Genomic DNA, 12,825 nt, shown 5'->3' with positions numbered 1-12,825 from the left:
AAGTGGTTCCATAAATAAGGTGACAGAGCATGGAAATATTTGCTATTGGAAAAAAGAATTAACAGAATAATTCATTCCTTTTTTGTATCTCACAAGCTGAATGTTAATAAATCCAAAACCTTAGAAAACATACTGTGGTCACAGACAAGTTCCAAAGGCTGAGATTAGCCTAATACTCTTGTTTAATCTTAATGAGCATCTGAGACATTACTTAAATAAAAATTTTGAAGTTTATTTATCTTAACCATGCTTTTTATTTTCCATTATTTGAAAAAGGCAACACTTCTTCTAGAAGAAAAAGCTCCAACAGGACTTGCTTCAGAAATGTGAATCTAGCAGGGAACTCTTGTTAGGCCCACAGTCACTTGTAGTCACTATGAATATTGATCCTTTCTGAATGAAATTAGGATGCGTAGTAAATCACCATCTGTTGACCACATTAAGCTTAGTCTTTAGTAAGATCTCTAGACATTCCCTCTGACTAAGCATGTTTCTCTGCGTCATTCCCAATCAGTAACAGGGAAAAATAGGCATAGCCCACAGTAAGTGAAAAATAAGAACTGTATTTCTCCTCAGAAGGATGATTGTTTCAGTTTACCTTGTCAGATTTAACAACAAACAGAAAAAAACCAAACAAGCAAAAAAAAAACAACCCTAAAAAGCTTTCCCACTGCCAAACGTAGCATCCTCCTGCCGTTCAGCTTCTTTCTGTGCCTCCTGGACGCAGCTGGTCATTGCCTGCTCTCTCTCCCAGGGCTCTGCAGGGCTGCTGTATGCCAGCATCTGCAAAGGGCTCCTGCGGAGGCAGAGCAGCATGTATGGAGATGGACAGGGCAGGACAGGGGTCCTGCGAGGGGTGGGCAAGGAAAGTAGCTTGGATAGACAGGCATATGAAGTTTATTGCCAAGCACATGGACAAGGTGGCAGAATTAGAACTGCAAGGCTATTTACTCCTGAATATTCACATTTAAGCCATGCTTTCACCATCAAAAGGTTTGTTGTTGTTTTAGTTTTTTTGGTTTTTTCCCCTTTGCTTGCTTGTATTGAACAAAAAATGCATGCACAGAAGAGAAACAGTGCAGCACCAGGGCATTACCTGAAAGCAGAGAAAAAATTATTCTCCCCAGAGACCGGGGTGGACAAAAGAGACACTGCTCAACCTGGAGGAAAACTTCTTCCAAAAGATGACAAGTGCATGAGTACTGAACACAGATAAAATTGTTTTCAATTAAAACTTAAATATATATATATATAATTTGTTGGAAAAGTAGACAAATCAGAGAAAGAACTCTGTTACTAAGGTTTAGTTGAGGAGAATCAAATGGCAGTGATATCTTAAAGAAGTGAGTTGTGAGTTATTTGAGTTGTAACGAGCTTCAGTTCTTTCTTTTGGATTTTATAATTAAACTTTTAAGAGATTGATTCAGATTAAAGATTACGATTTTGAAGATCATTTGTAGTGCTAATTTTCTTTTCTCTCTTTTTCTAATGGGTGTATAAAACAATAGGTTTTTGTTTTGCTTTTTTCTTTCCCAGCATGAACAGTTAATGAAATAAACTCTAAAAAAAATGTAGAGTACAAAAAAACACTAAAAAAGGAAGGGAGTGGGGTGAATACTTGTTGCATCTGCTCCTCAGATGGAAGGCCCTTGACGTGTTTCTCTTGCTACACAGCGCTGGGGCTCATGGTGGCAGAAAAGGCTGCTGTCCAAGCCACCAGCAGTGGAAACAAAGACAGCAAGGAATGGAGGAAATGGAGACTGAGCCATCAACATTCTTCATTTAAGACAGCGATTTAAGCGGTTCAGTGTTACTAATCTGAGTGATTCTCCACGGGCCAAGGTATAGAAAAGGCAGCGCAGTTCAGAAATCCGCACAAATACAGTATTTAATGTGTTCTGACTCCTCACCATAACCTTGTAGCATATCTGGGAGTATGTCACCAAACCCTATGACAAAATTACTCTAGTGACTGAATCACTTAGTCTGTTTCTCCTTGTTTGCTTAGTGAGCATGTTAATGTGTTGCAGAACAAACATAATGTACTACGCTGGTTGCCTCCTCCTCCTCCAGCTTTTACTTCAGCTATCTGTCCTAACGCAGAATGGATAAACAGTTTTCCTGCCAAATAGTAGTGGATTAGCTACAGCAGTGGTGACGACAGCACAGTGTGCGGAAGGATAAGAGTTACAATAGATATTCCCAAAGCAGTAACGTGAGCTGGGATAAGGCAGGAATGAAATGTCATCATTGAGATGAACATTTACACACTATGGAAATGATGACTAGTATTTGGATTGAGCAGAAGGGCGAGTTCCACGTCACAGCAACTCCCAATGAAGTTCATCAGAAAAAGGTTACGTATGCTAGCTACACTTTAACCCCACAGTCCCTTCCTCCAGCTTGAATGCAGACCACATCACTAATACTCATTCCATACAGTAAGCAACAAACAAAAAACAATAGTTGAATAGTCATAATACATTGTCTTTGACTGGAAGTATGCCACCTTTGATATTCTTTCTCTGTGTCCAATCCTGAGAACTACTAAACATCTTCATTTTTTATCTGCCTCAAATTCTTGCCACTCCTCAGTTCTTCCCAGGATAGGAACAGTGAATTGAATGTACATCTGAAAATAAATACAGCATGCAAGATCTAAAAGTACCTGGAATACTAGAAGTGAAATCCATATTCTGCTACAAAGAAAGAAGCTTTGTGGCACTGTACCCATATTCCTAATGATGTATAAATGAGTGCAGTATTTAGCAAAACAGAATATTTTATGACTTATTCCGTTTTGACGCTTCTGTATATATTAATGTAGTAAAATTCTCTACCACCTTCTAACATGCTGGAGCACGTTCACTCCATTTTGCATACAGTAAGAAAGACTGAAGCACAAACACTCCTAAGAGCAACATCTAGCTTCAAGCTACTTTTCAGTCCTCCTACAATTCTTCCACGTGATGGTGCCTCCTATTTCCTATGAAACAGTGATATGGTGGCAAAAACTACATTCTGGTTAGCAAGGAGCTCTTACATTGCTGGGATGGCAGTGGAAAAAAAAGCCAGAGAACCTTGCCCTAGGTGCCAGAGAGTATCAGTCTCCTACCTTACCAGAAAAGGCAATTGTTTCCTCCACAGAAACGTTAATTAATTGATAAAACCCCATTATTTCAAAATCCTTTGGTGACTCTTGTCTTAATATATTACACTATTTCTGAAATAATTGACATTGAACACTCTAGTCCAGAAGAATTCCTAGGGGCCCAGATAGTTTCCTTAAAAACAAGCTCTTAAAATGTTTTAGGGCCCATTACTTACTTCCATTTTGTTTTACAAATTTCTACCTGTCTCATTACTGGATGTCCTTCAGCTCTTTTCAGCTGGCCACTTACCCTCTCAGTCATGTCTGGTGCTTATCCTTTCCCTCCTAGTCTCCAGCAAGTCTGGAACTCTCTCTGGTTCACTGCCTGGGTCATATTTCACTACAGCTGCTATATTATCTGCAGTAACCATCATTAAAAAGGCTGCTGTATTATCACAAGAAAGGGAGCAAATTTCAACAGCTTTGTGTAGCAAATGCATTGGGGGAGGGTTTCTGCCACCTCTTGCCAAGTTCCCATTGCTTCACTTTCCCCATTGGCTCTCCTGATTTGTAGTTCAGGTTCTGAATTTATCTCAGGTTCCCTCTGTTTTGATCTCATTAGGAAGGCATTTGGGCACCATTCTTGTCTTCTCATGCTGGAGAATTTGTTTCAGGTCAGTGCTGAGCTGCAGATAGTGTCCTAACCTGTAATGAAATGAATGACTGTCCTATTGGCTGCCAAACTTTTCAGGCAGGGCTCCCACATCCCATGTCCCTGCCAATGGTTCTCAACTTGTCTGGACAGATGTAGAATAACACAGGAAAGAGAAAAGTGGAAATGAGAAATTGGAACTATTCCTCCCCTCCCAACATATAGTTATAGTAATGTGCCTCGGGAAAGCATCCACTCACCATAAGCAAGGCTTTGAAAACTACAGAATAGCTGTGCTATATACTCAGTTGCTAGCAGTTTGACATTTTCATGGAGCTATGAGCCACGTGAATATGCCTTAAGTTTTTAGACGTTAATCCAGCAGTTATTACTGAAGAAAAAAATGCTAGAGGCACTGTAGCTACCAAAAGTAAAGATTATGTCTGAGATATCACAACCTAACTCACAGAAGAGAGATCTCTTATGCAAATGGCTATTTCTAGATATCCCCATCTAAACCCATGCTGCCATCCTCTTTTAAGATGAAATCAAACTGCTGTGAGCTCAGAAGTGAGTTTTCACTCATACTATACATGTATGGATTAGCAAGGGTATACTTCGAAACAAAATCTTTTGTCTCTACAACATATTGCTCTTGAGCATTGCTGGCTGGACTGCTCACAACTGTTCTTGATCAGACAGCCTACAGAAAATCATCGTAAGACAGCAAGAGAAACGGCAAGCACTGTGCTGTTGCTAGTGCATTAGTACAACAGTGGGGGACATCTTCTCTCTTGGCTGAAGATCTCATCAGAAGAGAAGACAACAAGGAGAATCACCAACCTTTTCAGCCAAGACTCATTCTATCCACCACTGGACAGCTAACTCTCTGCCTGAAGAGAAGTGCTGCAGCTGCACAAACACAACAAATTTCTGTATGCTGTCATGCAAAAGGAAAATCTACCCTAGAAAGTAATTTAGAGCAAGACTAACATTGAAGGAGCTAGGACACAGGCTGGTTTGGAATTTAATTTAGATTAACACTATCACTATTCCTTTCCTCGGTCTCTGAGGTTCCCCTGGACCCTTGCCTGAGAACTTCAGAGGAACTTGTGCAAGGGAGTTGTATCATGAATACGTCACCTATTGACCAACATAGCTGAACATTTGTCCTTCAACAGTTCCATTCTAATGGCTGAAACTTTTATTATAACTTGGCTCTTCTTTGAGGACACACGTACTATGAAGACTCCACGCCAAAAGTAAAGCAACCTCCCTTGCAAACCTGCTTACCTCCGTCAACTGCAACACATAAAACAGCCTAACCGAGAATTCTTTCACAATCAGCTTGCAGAATTCTACTTTTAATTACTACCTTTCAGAGATCTACACTTGGACAGTATCATGAGTCCCCCAGAAGAAAGCACGAGCAAGCATGCTGCAGCTGTTTCCCTGCAGCAATTCTCTCTCTAGAAGTATTCTCAAATTAATTTTGACGAGATTTGAAAGGAGTAGGCTTGTTCTCCACACTGCAAATGTTTTCAATTTGACAGCTCTGTCGGTGTGGGGGAGGGAGAAAGATCAGTGATATCTTTAAGTTATGCAATAAAAAGTTCGTTGTCTTCTTTGAATGCAGATATCTGTTGAAGTTTTAAATGGCCCTATTCTCTCAGGAAAGGATTGAAAAGATGGTTAACACAAGTCAGCTGAAGAAGCCTGCTGCTGTTCCTGTAAATAAAGCTGACCTTCTGCAGCAGCGACAGGGCTGCTGACCTTGTTTTTCTCCCTTGCACCAGTAACTGAGTATCTTTACATGAGTGTCAAATTACCAGCCACGTTGCCAGCTTTCACATATGGCAGCATAGAGTAGCATGCATCTCTAGAACTCACTGAAAACAAACTCCCTTTGCTTTCAGAAAGATACAGAGGGCCCAAACCTATGCTGAGCTTTGCACTGACAAAAATTTGTCCAAGGCATGGACAATAGACTTCTGGGATTTTAAAGGGGGGGAAAAAAGCATCAATGATTCTGCCCCACATTTCAGAAATAACAGGCCATGAAATATCCAGTGCTGTCACTAAAGGTGCCTTGGAGAGGGAAGATGTTATTTCTTTCTCCTGTCTTCTAGTCCTGTGTCACTATTTCAGACTTGCAAGGAGAAGGTAAGAGCATGCTTGTAATGATTTAAAGAAAACCATCTACTAGAAAGCCTAACAAGCACACAAGTTTAAATTAGCTTTCTTTAACCTTCTTCCATCATCCAGTAAATGATTTTCCATTTGCACTAAGGCAACTCCTTCAAGCAGTTTTCCTCCTTCACAAAGGTTTAGAATATAGAGCAAGCAAGGGGACTCTTTCTATGTGGATTTCTGTAGTTCACATGAATGCAATATCAATACTTGAATCCATCACATGAATGAGTTTTACCCACGTGTAGTTCCAGTGAGGCAGGACATACTTGGCCGCATTTTACAGACAGAACTTCAAGACAGCCAAGGTTATATGAACTGGCAAAATTACAGATGAATTTTGTGGCTGAAATTCTGCACCTGACTTTCAAGCCCAAGCCTTTTCCCTTTTGCGAGGGATTTATATTTACATATGTATACATATATGTACACCTATGCATATGAATACCTCACCTTTCTTACTGTTCTCTTCACTGCTAGAAAATCCACCAGTAGCAACAACAGAAAGGTAGCAGTGACAATTTCCAGCAAGAACAATACTTCCCATAGGTAAATCCCAAAGTTACTGAACAGAGCCTACACCATGTAGTAACCCAGTCCAGAGGTCAAGCAGATGACACTCCAACTGGATGTAAAGACAGCCCAAAACTTCTGCCTTGACTTCCCACGACAAACTCCAAGCATCTCCTATTTTAGTGACTGCCTTGGACCTTCACAGTGGCCAACACCATGAAAATAATAGGGATATTAACGGATGAACTTGTGGGAGGAAAAAAAATTTATCCTTATCACATTTACTGCAGGTCTGTTAAAGAAAAAGAAGAGAGGCATTTGGAGGAGAATGAAATAGTCTCTTTCATAACTCAGAGCGATATATTTTTAGACTTAAAAAATGATATTACTTCTACATGTCAATCTTTCTGAAAATTTTCTATAATAGATATCTATTCCAAATGAAGTCATTTCATTTCAAAAGGTTTGATACTGTGCAGTTACTTTTCTCATATTCTCTGTACATTTAACCTGTAGGCAAGTAATATGCTGCATTAACCACATTGTAAGTATCTAAATGTACACAATTATTTTTGTTTATCTAATAAAACACTACACTTGAGCCCTATGGCAATAACCTTTCTTTCCACTTAATCTCCAGCTTTGATATATTTATCAGCATTATCATCAATTTACAAAGTCTGTCAAATGACAGCAGAACTGAAGAACCTCCAGATGCACCAGAACTCCATTTCCAACAGTAGAAAAATCTATAATTATTTATAAGTCAGTAACTTATAGAGCATTATTTTGTTAACATGCCTAGCAGTAATTTCTGTGTAACTTCAGAGTTGGGACTTGTTGAATGGGGCTGGACCAACTGACCTTTGGAGGTCCTTTCCTATTACAGTTTCAGTAATTACTTGCTGTTTCAGATGAAATTGTAATTACTGCAGATATTTCATTCTTTCCTAGTATTATTTTTTTCTTCTCAGAACAACATATGCAGAGGGAGAATTCTTCCATTAAACTGTCCAGACTAATGGCCCCATAATCACCACCTGTGATCTAACTCAGAAAACACCCAAAAAATTCCCCGTTTCATAGACAGAGTTATGAGAAAGGAAGAATTATAATTCTAGAAATCATCCAAGATATTTTTCCCTCATTTGCATCTCTCCAAGGAGCTTTCGAAATGCAGTGTAATAGAGGTGGAGTTGCTTGCAGTATGTCTTTTCTTGCCTTGCTCTAGTGGGGCTGTGCTGCCACTGAGTAAGCTGTTCTGATGGGTATGTGCTCTACGGAGAGTCAAGAGAAGTTCTGCTCATTCCTTAGACACGTCTGACAGCCTCCTTCCAAACCACAATGCCTTATTAATGTCACAGACAGCTAACCGGGGAAAAAAAAATGCCATGAGCCAGGCTCCTCAGAGCACACCTGAAGATGTACTGCATCCTTGCAGCCTCTGCTGGTGCGTGACCCCCGTGCCTGTTTATCCCCACAGGGTGAAGGATTGTCTCAGAAGGCACTGCATGGTGTGGGCAGCCAGGCACAGCCCAAGCTGCCATGCACACAACCCTCTACTACTCCATATGCAAAAACTGACATCTTGCTGCCCATGCCACTGGGAAGGCAGTCTGAAAAGATTAAATTTGCACTCAGAAGGGTGGAGAAAGAAAGATGTGGAACCTCTCTTATGTGAAAGGCCAATGAAAGCATTTAAAATAAAAGCTCCTATATCAATCCAAGTAAAAAACAACACTGTATGAGAAAGAATGATTTTTTTAAATATCAATAGAAACAAAGGAAATAAATATAACTCTGGAGTAGAATTAAGGAATTCAGATGATTCCAGAATATCTTTGGGAATCACTCTTAGCTGTTAATATCCCCCTTAAGAACCAGGTGTTCTCCATACTGTAGAGGCAACCAAATGCTGGCACTGGGAAGGGATGGAGTTCCCCTCATTGTCTCTCAGGGAAGGAAATGTTGTCCAGCTGGGGAGGGAGTTTATATTCCAGGGACTATTTGCAAAGCCTCCGTGGAAATCTATCACCATGGTGAGGTTCTTACATCTGTCTATATTGACAAACAAGCTCAGGCCAGGAAGTGAGCTTAAGCACAGGACTGCTGATCCCTCGTGCTACCTCAATTGTTGGCATGCTCTTTAGAAGAGCTTTGGTCTCTGCCAGTTAGCACGGCATAGAGCACATTTTGGGGTATAGCATGTACTGAGTCAGTTCTCAGTGGGAAGGGTAGACAAGCCTGCACCATGCTTGCCTTCCTCTGCCCCACAGCCTTCCAGCACTGCCTAGCAGGCATTTCATTACCCAGCATCATCTCATGGCACAGCGCAGGGCATACAATGCCTTGCCTCGGCTTTCTGCTATAATACTATCAGGCTGAAATTTGGACCAAAGTGCCTGAAGTCACCTGCGAGCAGATCCTCCCCCAAACCACCACTCAAGCACTAATCTGATGATGTCCTGGGACCATCTAGCTGCAGCACGGGCTCACATCAGTCACAGGGCCTGAGGCAATGAAAACAAGACATGGCAGTCTGTGCCACTTGGGCTCAGGGACAAGGGGTTACAACTAGCCCTGAGATATTTATTTAGCAGTATGGAGGTAAGTTGAGGCCAGCCTTCAGTAAAATCCTACTCTTGATACTCCTGCAGACTGTATGTTCACCAAATCATACGGTTAGGATTTCTCTGTAAGGGATATCATCTGCCTCCATCATTAAAAGGAATAGGAGGAGGAAAAAAAAAAAACAAAACAACAACAAAAAAAAACCTCTTCCCCCAGTTTGGAAAGAAATTTCTAGCAATTTTTAATTTTCTGTAGGATAAAACAACTGCTACAGAGTGCTCTACAGAGCTATCAATGAGCCATTATTAAACGTTATGATAGTGCTAAAAAAGATGCATTTCAAGAGAAATTACACCCAGTTCCCCCAGTATCCATAAAGCTACTCATCATATGATACTATTACTTCAGTATGAGGCCTTCTGCTTAGTTATCCTTACTCTGCTATCCACAGCGAAAGCATTTTAAAAGATAAGCTTAACTACCCCCATCTCCTATAAGCTATCTGAAAGATTTCAGAGTACTTAAATTAGTAATAGAACCAACACAGGCCAGAGGACAAAAAGATAAAGAAATAGGTGCCTGTGGTTAACTGTAAGCAACATAATCTAATGCTTTCGCCAGACATCAGCAATAATGATAAAACCTACCCACAAAAAGGCTAAGTCCTTTTTTATGGTCGAGACATAATTAACATTGACAATACTTAAGCTGTCAGAATTAGTTAGTGATGAAAAGGGGAAAGGGATACCAAAACCACCTGGAAATAGACAAAATTGGAATAACTAACGTGGATTGACAATGGTGAGAAACTCAAGGAGATTTTTACTCCCTAGATCCTCAAGTCTAGGTATTTAGAAATAAAGTTAAGGCATCATATTTTTGTTGCAGAGAGTATTTACAAATAAAAGGAAGCATAACATTATAAAGTATAATTTTTTAAGTGGATTTTATTTTTTTGTACTGTCCCAAGTTGAAACAAACAAACAGAATTCTTAAAAGCTTAAAACATTTCATTTAAAGACTACTCCTATTGTTGTAACCTAACTGATAGCATTTGGTTTCTGCAGCAAAACCTGCAGTTTTGAAGCTCCATATATTCAATTCCTATGTTAGGCATCAATGCTCTTTGCTAACATCTGTCAGCCTCATCCAGCTTTTATCATTCAACAGTCCAAAAAGTGTCTGTATAGAAATACCGTACAAAATTACACCTTCTCTTTACATGCATTCATATTCAAAATGAAACCAATCTGCTTCACTGGCAGAAAACAAGTTTCTATTCCTAGCAGTCTAGAAAAAGCACGTTTATAGTGCTTTATGCATTGAAAATATCACCTACTAATTACACAATCAAACAAGATAGAAAAAGAACAATTAATTTGTAGATTTTTGCCGAAGGTGGGCAGGAAATTAGAATTGTTTTTTATATGCAAATGCAATTATTGAAGTCCAGGAGAGCAGAAAGATAACAGCAACTCATACCTATACCTAATGTTGAGTATCACAAATAACTGAGAGGTCTAGTCTGGAGCTATTTTGAAAGATGATGTTTGCAAACATCACACATAGTTCACAGATAATTTGTGGAGACAGAAATCCATGTAAGCCAAATGCTGTATTCTGAGAATACTGTTCAAACAGAATTACCTAGCAAATCCTTTTTTTTTTCTTAACTATAATAAAGAAAACACATACTCTAAAAGCATTAGCAAACTTTTTTTGTGGCTTACAAAATGAAAATAAAGAAAATGCATTTCAAACTCAAGCAATTTGCATTCCCTTGAACCAAAGCATACTACTAAATTAATAGTATGCTTATATAATAATTACATGGAAATATTCAGCTCTACCTACAACTTGCTCAAGATTTTGTTGCATAATCATTTTATAACAGAAATGTACATACAGCGTTTGTTATACAAATATAACAAATGAAAGAAAAACGAACATTTACCTAACCAGGACTATAATTTTCTTTACACTGTCCCCAAATCCCTCTGCTGATGATAACAATTATACAGTGAAAGCTGAGTAAACCATAGTCAGGCATACAAGTTATGAGGAGATAATATCACTTCTCTGAAAATCATTTTTTGAAACACACTTGGCAAACGAGGTGCAAAAAATACAAGTTTTATTCAGCAAGTTCAACTGAGCTATTTGATACTTAAGAAATGAGACAGTCAAGTAAAGAATACTCTCAAGAATTAGTTTGTGCTGAGAACACTTTTTTACTATGAGATCACATAAAACTTATACCTTAGAAACACAGACCAGTGCTTTAATCAATCTCTTTCTACCTTTGAAAACTTGAATATATTTTTCTCAATAATCAGGTCAGCCCTATCCAAGTGGCTTTCTAATGCCCATTCCTTCCAAGTAGGCCTCTAGGAATAACAGAAAGAAAAAAGAAACCCACAGCCTTGGTGTTTTTGAGATGAAAGAAAATCACTAGAAAAGAAACAAGACAATAAGAAAAAATAAAATATTTTAAGTGTTTCTACAACATAAAGCAGCTCACTGATGTTCCCCAAAGTAGAAGTCCCACTTTCAGCTCCTTTTCCAGGTCACTATACATATTCTGAGCCTACATCTGCTCCAGATTCAATATCAAATCAAGATGGTTTGGATTTTTACAAATGACCTCACCAGCTTTTTTTCATTTCCTGCCTGCCTTTTGCATTTAAGCAACACACACTCATATACATTCATATTTTCTCATTTCCCAGATGAAATGTTCAGATTTCAGAGAAATTTACTCTTCAGGTAAATTTACTGAGAAGTTTCCCAAGTAATTTCAAACTTTCTACTCACTTATGATTAAAATACTAAGATAGTTGAATCCAAAGCATAACTATACTATACAGTTAATAAAATTCTCATGAAAGCTTTCTTCTAATTCTTCTTAAGCAGCAAAGAAGAATTCACTCAAGAAGTGAATGAGCCAGAAAGAAAATTATTGTACGCTGGTTCTTTTGCAGACCTGCCAGACTACACAAGTCACCTGAGAAACTAACCTTTCTTTAGAGAGAGTCAATGATTCCCTACCAGCAGTATCTAACCAGACTGCTGTTATAAGCCACTTGCTAACTATTAATAATCTCTCAGCTCCAGAAGCATTATATACTCAATAACTGTCAAACTGCATATCTACGCGGGTTCAGATCCAGTTAGGACACCAGATATTACATCATAAATGGAATTTCGGAAGAATTTTCTGCTTGTTTAATAACTTGACACTTACAAAAGACAGCACTGGAGACCATGGCCCTTGGATGGACACTTGATAATGGCCGAACAGATAATCTTTCATAAAATCTACCATTACTTGCTCACAGCGCATAAAGATGATAGAGTTTACAAAAGTACAAGCTAACGCATTGGGGAAAGGATCTGAGCCTTGGTAGATGTGTGGAATTTCACCCTCTATACTGACTATTACAGTATATTATTTCTTATAGATTACACTCCAATGTGTCAAATTCTCAGATTCTAATAACATTCAATTTTTTAAATGCAAGTCCCAGACCTGAATGTCAATGTGTAGTTGATAACAACATAGTATGGATTTGACTTATAACTTTGAGTTTCAGTGGGTGGTACCAGAGACCCAAAAATCAAAAATCCTTTTTGTTATCAATATTCAAGCAGTTGTGGTATGTATCCCAGAAGAAAGCATAAATGCTGTAACTAACCTTATTAAAATCAAATTTCTTCTACTGAGCAATGAGTGGAGGAGGGCACTATAAGTACACACAGAATATCAAGTGTTTCTTACCATTAGTCATGTTTTCAGTTTTGGAATTGA

General features: G+C 38.8%; 1 protein-coding gene and 1 non-coding gene across 2 annotated transcripts in view; both read right to left on the bottom strand.

Annotated features, from left to right (window-relative positions):
• The window catches only part of PDE10A (phosphodiesterase 10A), a 348,909-nt gene that overhangs the window by 253,586 nt on the left and 82,498 nt on the right, over positions 1-12,825 (bottom strand). The window lies entirely within an intron of this gene.
• MIR12261 (microRNA mir-12261) lies at positions 745-805 on the bottom strand. Its single transcript, NR_162026.1, has one exon. It is a non-coding gene; the product is annotated as a microRNA mir-12261 (primary transcript).

Source organism: Gallus gallus, chromosome 3, assembly GCF_016699485.2.
Source record: "Gallus gallus isolate bGalGal1 chromosome 3, bGalGal1.mat.broiler.GRCg7b, whole genome shotgun sequence".
NCBI lineage: Eukaryota > Metazoa > Chordata > Aves > Galliformes > Phasianidae > Gallus > Gallus gallus.
Note: the sequence above shows the minus strand (reverse complement) of the source record. Positions and strands in the feature narration are given on the sequence as shown.